General features: G+C 37.7%; 1 protein-coding gene and 1 long non-coding RNA gene across 4 annotated transcripts in view; one reads left to right on the forward strand and one right to left on the reverse strand.

Moving 5' to 3' along the window:
- Positions 1-15,256, reverse strand: part of LOC126864448 (protein Tob1-like) — a 120,471-nt gene that overhangs the window by 19,910 nt on the left and 85,305 nt on the right. The gene's annotated exons all lie outside the window — the stretch shown is intronic.
- Positions 13,715-15,077, forward strand: LOC126864467 (uncharacterized). The gene is made up of 2 exons (XR_007689193.1): positions 13,715-14,211; positions 14,388-15,077. It is a non-coding gene; the product is annotated as an uncharacterized LOC126864467 (long non-coding RNA).

Below are 15,256 nucleotides of genomic sequence, written 5' to 3' on the forward strand. Positions count from 1 at the left end.
GAATGCTATATACTAATATCATAAGTCCTATAATAAAAATTCCCAAGAAAAATCCCAACAGCATGCACAATCCAATAAAACTACGAGTCTCATAATGTCAGCTAGAAGTTCGAATTCTTCGCTGAATTAATCCCGACTGTATTCGCCTCATCCTGTTCCTCGTATCTCTGCAACAACCCCAAAATACCCCGAAACTATCCCCCTAAAACGTGGTGTATTTCACCACGAGGCGAACAACATGACACAACAAGTTAAAATTAGGTGCTGGAAGGAGATCCGACTCCTGCCCGAGTTGCTGCACACCAGTTTACAAAGTTACAGTTTGGCCTGTCGTCTTGCTGCTCGTCTTTCGGAAAATTCAAGGCTGGCAACCTAATGACGGGATCTTCGAGGGTCGATTCATCGAGCCGAAGCTCGTTCGTGAAGGACAGTTGTTGAATAGAGAGACGACGTGGCATGTTCTCTCTCGACTGCCACTGGCAACTCTCCGATTACTCTATTCTGACAATGAATAGATGGCGGACGGGAGGAAACCGTGCGGAATCGACGTTACGTAACGACCGGTTATACAACGAATCGCTGCGCTCACGTGCGCGAACCAGCCGTCATGGCGATATTTTAAAGGTCGTCCTGACGTCGCATAAACAAATCGCATCAGGTACATGCCGGTAGGCAAATATCAATTCGCGGACTCCGCTGCCACGACGACCTTATGCCACCCTTTGACGCATCCAGACGCCTGGTCTGCGCCACCCGATTTTGCAGCGGATCGATCGATCGCCTCTCGTATCTCGCATGTTCTTGCACTTTGGAAATTCATGGAATAAGCGAACATTTTATCGCGTTTGTAGAAGAAATGTTTCATACAAATGTCCTAGTGATCGCGGTATTAGGCAAGAGAGCGATTCTGCGTGAAAAAGTAAGTTGAAAATTGTTGTAGATATCACATTTCTATCTGGTAACAGGCACAGACATTTTCGATGGTGGTTTGTGTTATCATACGACACAACTAGTTCGTTTGATAGTCGCATAGGTTGATAGGCCGCTTACTTGACGCTTAACTTCCTGCTCAGTTCTAATTGTTGGACACGTGGCTGAGAGTTTTTAAAGTTGAAACATCGCGAGATTAATTACCGTTTATTTCTTTTAATATGTTATCATTTACGTTAAAATTGTGTAACAAAATGGATTATGCTTAAACACGAACTGTTGACCTAAAAAAAGCTTAAGGTATATTTTCCAGTTTAAAATGATACTGTGTGATTATTGTATTTTAATATAAACTGAAGAAAAATATAGAATAGAATTGTTTCACATATAGACTGCAGATTGCTATAGGAATATTATTTAAAAAATAAAATAGCGATAGAATATTGATTTACTTACTAAGAATAAGTATTATAGAAAGCACTATACTTTGGATATTTATATATCTTTCCATATTGTACGCATTTTGTGGAATTTTATACATTCAAATTTCCTATAAATGGACAGCAATCCGCAGACTATTTATACGTCAGTTTGTTTTCGAGGAAATCGCGTTTAAAAGTTTGTATTTGGATAGGAATGAATAAATAAAATGATTGATAGGATTAATTTGTGCTACACGTAGAGAATTAATTGAATATGAAACGACAGATTCCTTTTAGTTTCCTTCTAGCTATTCCAGAATTGAAAAGACGTCACTTCGAGGAAAACAGTAACCGGACTAGAAGAAATGATGAATATAAAGTAGAAAATTAATCGAATGTGAAGCGTCAGATTACATTGTTTTTCCTATTTTCCATAAAAGACGTTACTGTGTAATAACAAACAATAATCATAATATCGTGTTTGATACGATGTCGATAGTTGGTAAGACGTTTTTAATTTTCTTGTTTTCTTATGTTAAGAGGATTTACCGATCGAGTTACCAGAGGTTTGTTCAAGGAAATGAAACCTTTCAGCAAAGCTTCGTGCAATTACGGAACCTTGACATCTATCGATAAAATCTTTTGGGATAGTAGTTACATTTCGAAGAATACTCTAAAGCGTAGAATACTATTTTCAGAATGAAGTTTCTTGCGTTCGTCTCGCCGAGGGAAATCTTTTTTGCTGTGCAAGCGTGATTCCTTTAAAATCCTTCGACAAATTTGTACGTAGATGCGAACGTCAACTCTGTTAGTTATTCCTTCTTAATAGAAACCTGTTTCTTCGGTAACAATAATAATAGGAAGAGATAATAGTAGTAGTTTACTCTATGATTTTATGGCCACAAAGGAATCGTCAAACCAACTTTACGACCAACGGAATATTGTAGAATATGTAAAGCAATTTTTTGTACCTTCGTTTCTTTGCTACCTTAACGTGGAAAGTTTTTTTACTTTAGATACGAATTCTCACATTTGTTATCTTTCATTTCGCAAATAATTCTGTTTCTGTTATGTTTGCCGTGAATCCAACGAAAATTGACATAATTCTGCTTCAAAAGCACGACAAAGTGAGATAATACTAAAGTAAACGTAAATTCTCACACCCGTACTTACTTTGTGATTGTTTATTTCATTTCCAGTACGAATAGAATAAATTTTGAATAGAATAAATATAAATAGAATAAATAGAAGTGAATTTACTTTAGAAGCAAGGATAATATTCAAGATATTATATGTAAGATAAAATAATATTGAAGTAGTCACGAATTTTCATGTTTGTTATTCTTTACGTTGCGAATAATTTCATTTCTCTTACATTTTACTATATAATACTATACTATATAATAAATAATAAATTATATATACAACACTATATAATAATACTATAACATCATATAATATAATACTATAGAATACAACGATCAAAGATATATTAAAAACGAAAATTCTTGTAAAAATGCAGCTGTATCTGTACTTTCCATAATTTCCGTCTTATCCAACTAAGAGTGCGCTTTGACGCATCACGATCAACATTCCTCGCGTCAACTCTGACATTAGATGAGAGACATGTGCGAAACGAGTCGCATGACGTCGTGGCGCGTCCCGACAATCTCGTTTTCAGTATTTCAGTCCACTTTTGGAAAACGAGTCGACGACTCCTTCGTCGGTTGCTGAATGCGCCACGTAATTAATAATTTCTGCGCGCGTGCCTCGACGACGCGACGCACGTGACAGCGTGTCGCGCGACCGAAAACTCGTCGACGTCCACATTTTTGCTCGTTAACGTTTACTTTATCAGCTTGTCTACGTTTATTATTACAATCACAAAGTCTTTCGATTCTGTCGCGTTAAATCGTTTTACCAATTTGGTAGTACATGTTCGAGTATGGTGAATAATATAAACTACCCAATTTGCAGAGTCGCTATACGAACCCTCTCGGAATTCATCGACACATTATTTACCACATTGTAGACGGATCGAGACTTGCTCAATCGTTACAATCGCGACGCCCTTGAATTTTGATGAGTTCGAACGGAGGACGGTGAACCGAACGAAATGGAATCGATCATCGATGACGAAATCGTGGAATTATTCGCTATGGGTCTGGTTGTATTTAGTATTTATTATGGTGTAGGTGTATTTTAACTACTTTAGTACCGTTTTAATGTGAGGGATATTAAAGTGACTGGAAATTTTTCGTATACCTTAAATCGAGGACATATATAGCTTCTGGAAAAAATGTTACCTCTCAAACGAAATAATTTAACAAAATATGTATATCATATGTATATACGAAACGATCTTGTTATTGTAACATCTTAAATCAATGATATTTTTTATTATCTCTCCCTCTTCGTCTGGATGTTATGAATAAATTACTCTACAAAACGCACGCTATTAAACTGCATTTGCTGTAATTTGTAAAAGAATGCCTACTTTTACAATTAGAATCCATAAGCTACATCATGAACATTCGCATCATTGTAAAGTACAACATCAAGATTCTAAACTGTTGCTAACAGAAGAGAACTATAGCTCGATATACAATGAGAGAAAAAGGGAAAATTAGAGCTGAAGCTAAATACTTCCTATTCCTGTAACCAGAACCCATAATTTAAATTCTACTCATCATCGTCACTCGGAGATACTACAATGCTAAATACAACATGTTTTCCATCAGCGAATAAATCACATAGATAGATAATGAAAGAGAAAGTTGCAGCCAAAGGCATACTTAATTCACAGAAAAGTTCCAACCTGCGTATCAAAAATCCATGAACAATATCTCAGTTATGAGAATCCGAACCACTGTAAAATACATACTAAACGCAAAATCTGGCCAACAGAGAAGAATATAGATATTCATATATATGTACAGAGAGAAAGCTGGAGCTTTGGAACGGCGTTTCATCTCGCGCCTCCAATTAATCGTCAGTCGAGCTTTTCAGTCGGATCGATCGCGCGTGACCGAATTATCGGTTCCAAAAGGGAGGGAAAGAGAGAGAATGAGAGACAGAGAGAGGGAGGGAGAAAGAGAGAGAAAGAGAGGCAGGCGTCACTGCGCGTCTTCGATCGGATCTGTTCGCGGAGGCGTCGCGCTCGAATCATCTCGCTGCCGTTGGCTCGCGATAAATTACCGAGACTCTCCGCTTTTCCCTCTCTTTCTCCGCGCTGCCGAGCGACCGACCGAGCGACAGATCAATACGACACAGCCTCCGCAGACACGGTCGCTGCTGCTCCAGATAACAAGAGGCGAAAGAGAGACAGAGTAAGAGAAATAAAGTCACTGAGAACGCAAGAGAGAGAGAGAGAGAGAGAGAGAGAGAGAGAAAGAGAAACAGAAGCTGCCCTATAAGCCTCTACTTAAATAGCGCCCTAAATCCGACAGGGAGGACGCCCTCTCGTGAGATACAGAGAGAGGCAGAGGGCGGAGAAAAGCCCTCGAAACGAAGGAACAGACCCGACCTGGGTCAATCCGTTCGACTTCGGCCTCTTCCGGAAATTACTGTGCCACCGATGCGATGGGGATTCCGTTTGCCGGATTGAATATCGACGAGCTGGAACGCGTTCCCTTTTTTCGCGAGAGCCTGGATTTTATACATAGTGTTTGCGCGGTGGAAAATGATCGCGTGGAGTTGGTGGAAAAATGGAGCTCGCTTTCTTTGGGATTGGTTGGAGTTTACAGACGATATTAGATTGCGACTGAATATAATTTCGGTCTATGGGCTTTCGAAATCTTCTCTTTTATCGTCATCTCATGCTTATCGTGCTATATCGTTTTAATCTGAATTTAATCGAGAATTTTCTATTGCATTCTATATATGATCAACATTTTTTAATATCCAGATACATAAAGGCATCTCTGCTAGAATTCAGTGAGGTATAGATAGATCGTTTAGGATTATGTATTTCATAAGTTATAATTTAGTAATTTGGCGTTGGTCATGGATAATATTGGACATTTTCTCTTTCATGTATTATTTGAATTGTTTAATATTCGCATACATAAATCCCTGATAGGATCCAGTGATCGTTCGAAATTAGGTATTTCGTATTACGTTGCTATTTAATAAGCTGTTGTCGGTTATTGATATAATAGTATGGGAAAGTTGATTTTCTGTTCGAGACAGAATATTGGATTAAGGTGTCTTTTTATTGGAAATATGTTATAATTTGTACATTTATAATTCGTTTCTTCATTTGAATGATTAAGTAAGATGAATTTACTCATACAGCACACAGAGACTGGATAGCTATCTTCAACTGAGACTTTCTGGTTTAGATCAAGGAAGATCGATTTAACGTAGTGAAAAAGTTAAAAGAAACAGGGATAGCCTTTAAGTATACAATCTATCAACCCAGACCTTCCGATTTAAACAATAAACTAATCTGATCCCGGAAGATAAAAGTAAACGCATAAAAACTGTTTAAAATTGGGCAGGGAAGCAGAATTATAAATACATTTTAATAATAACTGTTTTATTAAATGGAGGCTGAAATTAAGATATCCAACGCTGTATTAGTAATCAACATCTTTTTTCATTAAAAGAATGTTAATGTTCTTAAGTAAATATAAAATAGTCATAATATTGTGACATATTCGATTAATAATGAACCTACGCTTTTTAAAATCCAACACATATGGATTGAAACAGTCAATATTCAGTTCTAGTTTTAAGCTTAATTATAATTTCAACAATCAAGTCCTTTCATCATTGAAAGACATTAATCTTCGTAAAAAGATGTAAGAAATAGTCGATTATTACGATAACCGACAAAGAACCTATTTCTTTTACTCCGAATTCTACATATAACCTGAATTATTCAATTCCACAAAACAACCAACAAACTCAACCCAAAAAAATCTGGCAATCATAAAACATCATACTTCACGTTTAACGACCAATCAACGCTAAAACTGACTAAAATCTGCTGGAAAAAAAGCTTGTAGGAAAAACGAGTAAAAGGTCGAGTCCTTGAAAGATCATCGAGTCTCGTTGATCTCGTTGGACGCGGAAGTAAAAGCAACGACGACGCGATGGTCGCTCGATAATTTGGTCGTCTGCAGCGAACGTTTGAATCGGTGGCTGCAAACTTAATAGCTAAAAAGAGAGTATCGGTCCTTGGGCAATGCAGAGGGGAATAAAAGAGGAAAGACGAAGAAGAAAGGCAAGGCCATTATCCCTGGAAAATACGGCCGGTTGTCATCTTCAGGACTCGGCTCCAGACGATCCAAGATTCGCCTGTTATTTCGTACTGTCCGCGCTTGCACGATTTCACGGACGATCCTAGATTTTCTAAACGATCGAAAAGAAACGATGATCCAACGATCGTGAAAGAGTTGCTTTCCCTACCTATTGATCTTTCGACACATGGTGCGTTAAACTTTTCGCCGGTCGTCTGTTTTCTCTGTTCATCGACGAAATTCGCACCGGTTTGCGCGCGTTTCTTGGTGCGGAACGATGAATCGAGGGTAATGAAAATGTTCTCGTCGGCGTGGATAAATATTGTGCCGATATTCGACAGATGAACGGGTCTATGGAGTTATTTATGGCAAGTTTGCGTTGCTGGAAAGGAATCGGCAATGAATTTATAAGAAGATGATCGATGAATTAAGAAATATTTAGAGGGCTGGTTTTCTTCTATATGATTGGTTTTGCAAAGTATTTAGAGAACTAGTTTTCCTTTTGATTTTAGTTTCGTGCTCTGATGGGGATTATAATTGGAAAATCTTTGTATCTCGAATTAGCTGATATCATTAAACTGTTGGCTTCTCAGTGGCTAAGAGAGCGTATCAATGTAACTCAATTAAAAAGAGCAACAACCTATTCGGTTCAAAGATATAAACCTTCTAGCAATAAACGCCAGATTCATAAATTTTCTGGAAAAAATCTAGCGGTACACCTAGTATCTAATATCTAAGATACGATAACCAATACTTTGAAAGAAATGGTACCCTTTAGTCTTCGGTAGTTTTAGCGTTCGAAGCGCAGCTTGCAAGATTCTTCGATCGGTGCCTGATATTCTCTTCTTTCCGTTCCACGAAAATCAATTGTTTCGGCTCAATGTTATCTGACAATTATCGAGCGAACGGCGCCGTTTCTCAACTACTTCCTGCAATAACCAGGAACGATAAGGTGAAGCAATTCTCCCCGGGATTTCCCAAGTGTCCTGTCTCTGCACTGTTCTCCCGATTGCGGTCGCTCTGTTCCTCGTTTCGCGGGGCACTTTCAAAGGATGATAATGCTCGCTGGCTTAATTGATAATATTTTAGGGCAGGCCTCGTCTGCTGCGATGGAAAGATCGCTTCTCGTTATGCGGATTTGCGAAATTACGGAGAATATCGGAAAAGAAGGCGTATTAACCGATTAAATGAGTTAGACGAATTAACTCGTCGCTATTGCACTTTCAATCTCTTGCACGTAATGATATCTTTATTTAAGGATCCTTCATTTTTTCATACATCGTTTTATCTTCATTCAAGATGAATCGTAGTAAAATTTCGTTTATCTGAACTCATATCGAATTTAATTGGCAGGATGGGCATCGGCTAAGATTTTGTTCCAATAAATCGAATTCTATGGTAAATCATATTGACAGCTGTAAAAAACATTTATTACTTCTTTATCTGTTATTTCAATTTTGTTAACCTAATCGAGATGAATCTATCCTCGTTAAGTTTCAATTATGGAAGTTGGAGAGATGAGCCGGTTAACAAGTTAGAATTGTGAAATGAAGAGTAAATTTTCAGACATCGATCGTTATATGATTATTTATAATACTGTTCAAATAGATTTAAATTTTATTGTTAATTAAAATGAAATTTGTTAATATATGGTTGTTTAAAATTTTGTTTAATCAAGTTGAGAGATTTAGAAAAATCCTGCACTTGAAATAAAATTGTTACCAAATATGATTTATCAAATGAAAATTTAATGAAAAATTATTAAAATTTGAAAAAATGCTAACTGTTATAAGCTACAAATGTAGGAACTTTCTATGAGAAATTGTAAACTGATTATTTTGTTTGCTTACTCTTATAATCGTTTCTCGTTTACGAGAATAGTCTCTTAAAGCGTGCAAAGTGAATAATACTTATTTACAAATAAAAACAAATAACACAACTACTATTAAAACTACGATGAGATACGATATAAAACGAGTTTTTGATAGTAGAAAAAGATTCAAAGAACATATATTCGAGAAAAGAACATATGTATACATATAAACAAAAATACATTATTGATATTAATGGGAATCCAGATTATTTCTTTAAATTGTGACCTTAACGCAGCCTTTCTAACATTATCCTTTACACTTTATATCAATAGATACACTTTTATTGATCCGTGTTGATCATGGATGAGACAAAAACGTTTCATCTTTGTTAATTCGCAATTAGTCACCAACCGGTCTGAGAGAATGTCCGTTCACGGAATCTTGATTAAAGGCTTCCAGTCGCCGATTGACATCGCTTCGCGATCACTCAACTGAGATGTTGGATTTTTCTTTCGAGAAGCGTTCAAGGAAATATGGAAAAAAAAGAGTTCTGCGAAATGTTTTCCATTTACGTTCCAGTAATTGAGAGAGGAATTTATTGGAATTTGTTTTGTGAAACCGATTAGAGAAAAAGAGGTCGGCTAGAAATAATTAATGAGTATCTTCTCGAGGCTACAGTAAAAAGTTTTTAAACTCTTTGATCTATGTGGAAAGAGAGCAGAGAAGGAACAGAATGTTTCCATACCTGAAGGCATATAGGAAGAAAGAACGTTCAGTCTAACATTTTAATCTTCTTCCAGTTCAATTTCTTCGTACTTCAAATGCTTCTGGAATACTTGGAAGATTAATTATTGGTAGACATGTACGTCAGAAAAACACTTGTTCATTATCGCATGACAGCAAGTTGCTACACAACGCATCGATAAAAAGATTACAATACAGAGTTACAACAAAGAAACGGTATTTGTGGTATAAATTCTTGCAGAATAAATATCCACTGTGCTAAAAAGTATGAAATATTTCCCGAAAGATCATTTTACTGATTCTACTTAACTTTATATAAAGGTAGAAAAATCTTTGTGAATATCTTACAAAAATGAAATATAAACAAGAGTAGAATATTCCTGAGAAATATTGTACAAAATGGAAAACAAGGGAATATTCTTCGTGAATATGTCGCAACTGATTTCGGTTTATATCTCAAACAATTGTATGCCGAATTCCGAAAGAAATCAGTAAACGAGTTGTAGCTCGACGAAATTCCCGTGAACGTGATTTTCCACGGTTCGCGAGGTGAAATCTTGTTCACGACCGTTTCTCGCGATCCTACGCCGGAACGATCGACGAAAGCGTCGAACCGCGTCGTCTTAGCGGTGGAACGGCGCGTCTCGCAGGATTTTCGAGACGAGCTCGAAAGCAAAGGTAGCTCCTTGCCAGGGAACAGAGAAATTCTTCGTTCATCCGTGCGGAAACCGCGCGTTCACGGAAATCCTATCGGTGTTTGCTCTTCCGTATCGTGGTTTCGGATACTGCCGTTGTTTCGACAATCATCTCGAACGCATGCGTATCTCCGCGGTAAACGAGTCACACCTTTCTCATCGAATTCTGTTGAAACATTTTCATTTCGTCTGATTGGAGGAAAATTAAGAAGTTGATAAGTTATTTGAATTACTCGTGTTGGTTAAGACAGAAAGAGAGAGAGAGAGAGAGAGAGAGAGAGAGATTTTGGATGAACCGTTTTGGAACATCGTTTGAGAATTAGAAAATTCGCAGTAACATTAAAGTCATATGATTTTATTGAAGATTCAGTGATTATCGAGAGAATTATTCAAGAGACTTCCATTTTCAAACAACATTATATTTTTATATTTTTTCTATCTTCGGGAAACCTACATTCTCTGCACAGGTCTACTAAAAAAAAAAAAAAAAAAAATAGGATTGCACCAATTTTCAGTGTCTAAAAAAGCTTTAAAATCCACCTTCAAATTACTTAAAACCTGCAACATAATTCACCTTCACCACTGGTAGACAGAACAGAGCCCTCGTCGCTTTAAACGAGCAGCGACCACCGACCGCCAAAAACAAACCAATCGAAAGAAGACAGCGAAAGAAGGAGGGGCAAAAAAAAAGAAAGAAAGAAAAGAGAAGAATAAAGAATAAAAGGAGAAGCGCCCAGTGTAATTTCAATTACCACGTTAAAGGGAGCCACAGAGTTCCTCTCAAGTAGCTGACACGGACTGCATAAAAGAAAAGGCCGCCCCTAACGAGGCTTGGCCTGGACGATGAAAGCCGGTCAAAGGGTTGTTGGTGCGGGGCCGACAGTTTTCCGCGGGTTTTCCACGAAAACTGGCTGCTTTGATCGGTGTATCCAATCAAAGGAGGGAGTCCTTTTTGGATTGGCCGCGATTTCCATCGCGAAAAGCGGAAGGAAAAGGATGTGGGCGGGATGATCGATCGGAAGCCGCGCCCGCGGCACTCCAACGACCACCAGGGTCGATCGAGAAAACGAGAAAGGGCTTTTCTCTCCGCTGAAGGCTCACGGAACTTTCCCGGGACAAACTTCTGCTAGATAGACCGAGAATAGAGGCGAAAAAGTGATTTGCGGACGAAAAAAAGCGACGATCCTGTTCCACGTGGGACGCTCGAGGGTTAGTCGCAAGTTTTAGAACGCCTTCAAGGTAGATTCTTCGCGCACGCCACTCGGTATGCTCTCGAAACGGCTTTATTACGCTTCGGAAATCGATAACTGCCGTGCTGCGTACCGAATGTACGACTCGAAATCGGCGACCTTTCGGACCTGTGCATCAGGGATTCTTAGTTAGGTTTCAAGGAATTTGCGAGAAAGGAAGTTCGATGAAATGGTGAAGAGTTAGACTATATTACGTGATAAGCAGCCCAGCATGTTTATGCAAATTTGTTGAATTAACGGAGAAATAAGGAAGAAAACTGTAATTTTGTTATTAAAGATAAGAAATATTCTCCTATACTTTTAGGTAATTCTAGAATTTAGATATAAAAGTATTTACTATCGCTACTATAAATCCTCGATTTATTCTTTAGAAAACAAATTTTTCCTTCGCCACCCTCACCAGACAGGGTGTTACGAGTTATCGAAAAAATATAGGTTATCATTAAACGGAAACGAAAAGCTACGGAAAGGGCAGCCAGATTCGGATGTGGTGGATATCTCACCGATACCTAGATCCTGAGCTCGTAAATCGAGATTTGTGGCTAGCAGGACGCAATAACTCTGACACCAGGCTGCACTAACCCCGATTACTTTCGTAGAAATATTTCAGCCGAAAGTTCATTGACTGAGGCTCTAAAAAACTGTTCAGATCAGAGGAAAGAAATAACGAGGACCTTAACCTGTCACGAAATCGAAATTATTTTAATTAAGCAAACTAAGGAAATTAATTCCACTCACAGTATGCCTTCAACATTTTTATTCTTACTTATAATAACGGTAATTCCTGATTTCTACAATCTCACAGATATACGAGATTTTCGATCTTCGTTTTAATTATTATATCCTTTACCTATTTGCTGCATCCATAATATAAAACAATATTAAAGAATATGAGTAATCATCAATCAGTAATCGAAAGGTTATACACATTGTCAGGTTGTTAGAAAAGGGAAATTACCAATTTAAAAATATGTAGAAAAATTAATTCCAAAAATGAATTATATATTTCCTAGGAGTGTCAGTTTTTTACTTAAGAAATTTAACGCGTTTAACGAGACGAATGTTACAAACCAAAAGCTATTTTAACATCGCTCTCGAGGCTAAGAAATATATATAAACAATATTTTATTAAAGGTAGTCAGAGCTCAGAGGCTATTACCTAAAGCGTAAAAACAGAAAATCTGCCCATTACGAAAGTTCAAATGAATAATAACTATCTATTTTAAACTTTCTACTATATTTCAAGTCGATTTCCTAGAAAACATCACCGTTTCTAACTGTGTCATTCTTCTAGAGTCTGATTTTGCCAATTTCTGTTCAAAAATTTATTCTTAGCGTGGTAGAGAAGTAGTTGAAAAAATCGTTGCTAAATATTATCGCTACTTTCGCTCGCTAAACCATAGGAAATATGCGAGTCCCTCCGCGGCACGATACTCCAGAGAAATAAACCGTCGACTACGGAGTTTTAACTCTAGATAAAAATGGAATAAGAAACAAGTAATAGTCGGGGAATTAATCCCGGACTCTCCAGCCAGCCAGCACAGGGAATGGCACACGAGTCGAACGCGAACGAGAACGGGAGCGAAAAATAAAACGTTTCCAAGACACGGACCGATCGATAGCTTCTTCCCGTGCAACGAACGCAGCCCTGCATTGACGATAGTCGAAGCGAACACCGTAGCCAGCTTTTGACCTGTTCCATGTTCCTTCGCGATATACCGAACGTATTAAAATTTCCTATTGGCGAGGCGCGGCGCGGGTCTCGTTCCTTAAAAGCTTCCGCCATCCGTCTGCTATCCTCTCGTCGACGGATGGCACATACCGGCAGTTTCCTGTCATAAAAACTGTCTGATCGTACGACGAATTTTTGCTGCGTTGATGCGCCTCGAACAGACTGTTTCCTGTTTAAGTTTACCAGTTGCTGTACCATGCGACTGGATAATTTTTGACGGTTTGATTTCGAGGATTCTAATTTCGGGTAAATTGCTTCAGATTTTAACTCTTGGTTGTAACTTCGAATTTTATTATCGTTTAAAATATTTCATACGAAGTAATTTTGTAAGACGCGTGCTTCATTTATACAAACAGTGTAGCTTTAATAAAGATATTTGTTGTAAAGGTTGGTACATTAGTTTGCATTCGGATTTGGACTCTGGCCGTTCGACGTAGCTTTGAATTTGCTATTGTAAGAAAATTAGCGCATGGTAGTTTCGTAACACGCGTGCTTGATTTATACGAACGATATAGTTTTAATAAGAATACCTGTTGCAAAAATTATTTCTTTCAAGACGCATTTTTAAGATCGTTTTTAGAATGCAACGAATCGACATGTACATATAAGTTGTATTGTATGTATATGTCACTATAAACAAACATTTCATGAACGATCCGCCTATTAATAAGCGCCTTTGATACGATAATAGAAATGAAAGGTGACTCGTCAATTTCAATTCACCCCCTCACGAATTCCCTCTTCGAGGCATCCGCGATCAAATCGAACGTTCGATTCTAAGAAGGAACGGCTCGAGTCGCGCAACCTTTTCCTAGCGTAACCACACAAGAGACGAGGCTCACCTAAAACGCGACGCGCTCACAAGACCTGTTTACGTAAGTGTGAATAAGACGTGCCGCATTCTAACGGTGATCTATTTACGTCCCTTGCTCTTCGAGATCCCAGCGCCCGCGGCTCGAACAGACCTAATTTTATATTCGGAGCAAAAACTCCGGCACCATTGCCAAGTGGAGCTCTAACAATCGCCACCACCGCGTTGCTCGCGGCCTCTTCTAATTCTTGTGTGTTAACGCCGGCTCCTCTAACCCGGATACCCGTCACTATATCGCGAATAATCGTACTAGGTTACGAGTAAAGCTTCTGTATCGTGTCGTTTAATGAAAATTTTTAGGATTACAGATGCGAACTTTTCTGACTTTTTGCAAGTGAAGTGTATTATTAATGTGTTTGGTGATAGAAGATATTCTTTGGGCGACTGAGCTGTTTCAGTTTGAATTAGACTCGAAGTGTTGGCAAAATTATATTTGGTCGGAGTGTTCTGTTCATTCTAGAAAATAAAATGTATTCATATTTTATCGGAAACGTCATTTTTTAATTAGTAAGTTATGTTTGTCCTTGCCCAATGCATTGCGATTATGCTGATTATTTTCTTAATTTTAATTAAGAATATCTTTCTTTCCTTGGTTGCAAGCATTTTATTCCAGTCTTCTATTTTACATTAAAATTCACATTAATTTTATTAAGTTCATTTTACATCCAGTTACATTCATTCAGGTAAAATCGTATCAAATAGTTCTCCGTAATTTTACTACCCGTATAAATGGAAGAATGAAATTCTCTTAAATATCAGCATCAATTAAAATGTTTCGCAAGTATAATCCAAAAATAAGGTTAAAAATGTAACAGAGTAACAAGTAAGTGAACAAAATAAATAGGTATTTCAACTTTTCTATGTGTAATTTTCGAATGAAAGTTTGCACGCATATTCAAGTGGGATACTCGAGGCGATCCCGAGCGAACAATTTTAAATCGGAACATACGGAACTTTCGTGGAAAATGTCAGGACGGAAGTCGTGAAAATCACGGGCCGACTGCGCGGAAACCGTGGAAATAACAGAATTGTCGTTTTTCTATGGCTTCTGATCGCGCTTTCGGCCTTAAGCTTCCTTTCCCTTTTGTAACAGGATCGGTGAAACAAAAGAACGAGGGTAAAGTTTGGCGGTAGAGACAGGATTAATGCCCACCGCGAGGGAAGCTTTCGAAAGCTCCGGATCCGGAATGGAAACGGCGACAACGAGCTACCGGGGATTTACTCTGTGAAAGCAGAGGGAAATGGTCGAACAACGAGCCCATCTGCTGATACAATTCCAATTGACCGTTGTTGTCTGCATAAAAACATATTTGAAACATATGAATTTTCGCTCTTTAATATAATCTTTTAATAAATTTATATTACAAAGTGTCTTTCGTGATTCAATGTTATTTCGATATCTAATTTAATTAGAAATATATCAACGCAATTGAACATTTTTTGAAAAGGAAATTTATATTATAAATGTTCGTTCTTAAAACGAATTTAAATCATAAATTGCTTTTTGCGATCCAACGGTATTTTGATATTGGAGAAATTAATTTAATAGAAA

The sequence above is a fragment of the Bombus huntii genome, chromosome 4 (assembly GCF_024542735.1).
Source record: "Bombus huntii isolate Logan2020A chromosome 4, iyBomHunt1.1, whole genome shotgun sequence".
NCBI lineage: Eukaryota > Metazoa > Arthropoda > Insecta > Hymenoptera > Apidae > Bombus > Bombus huntii.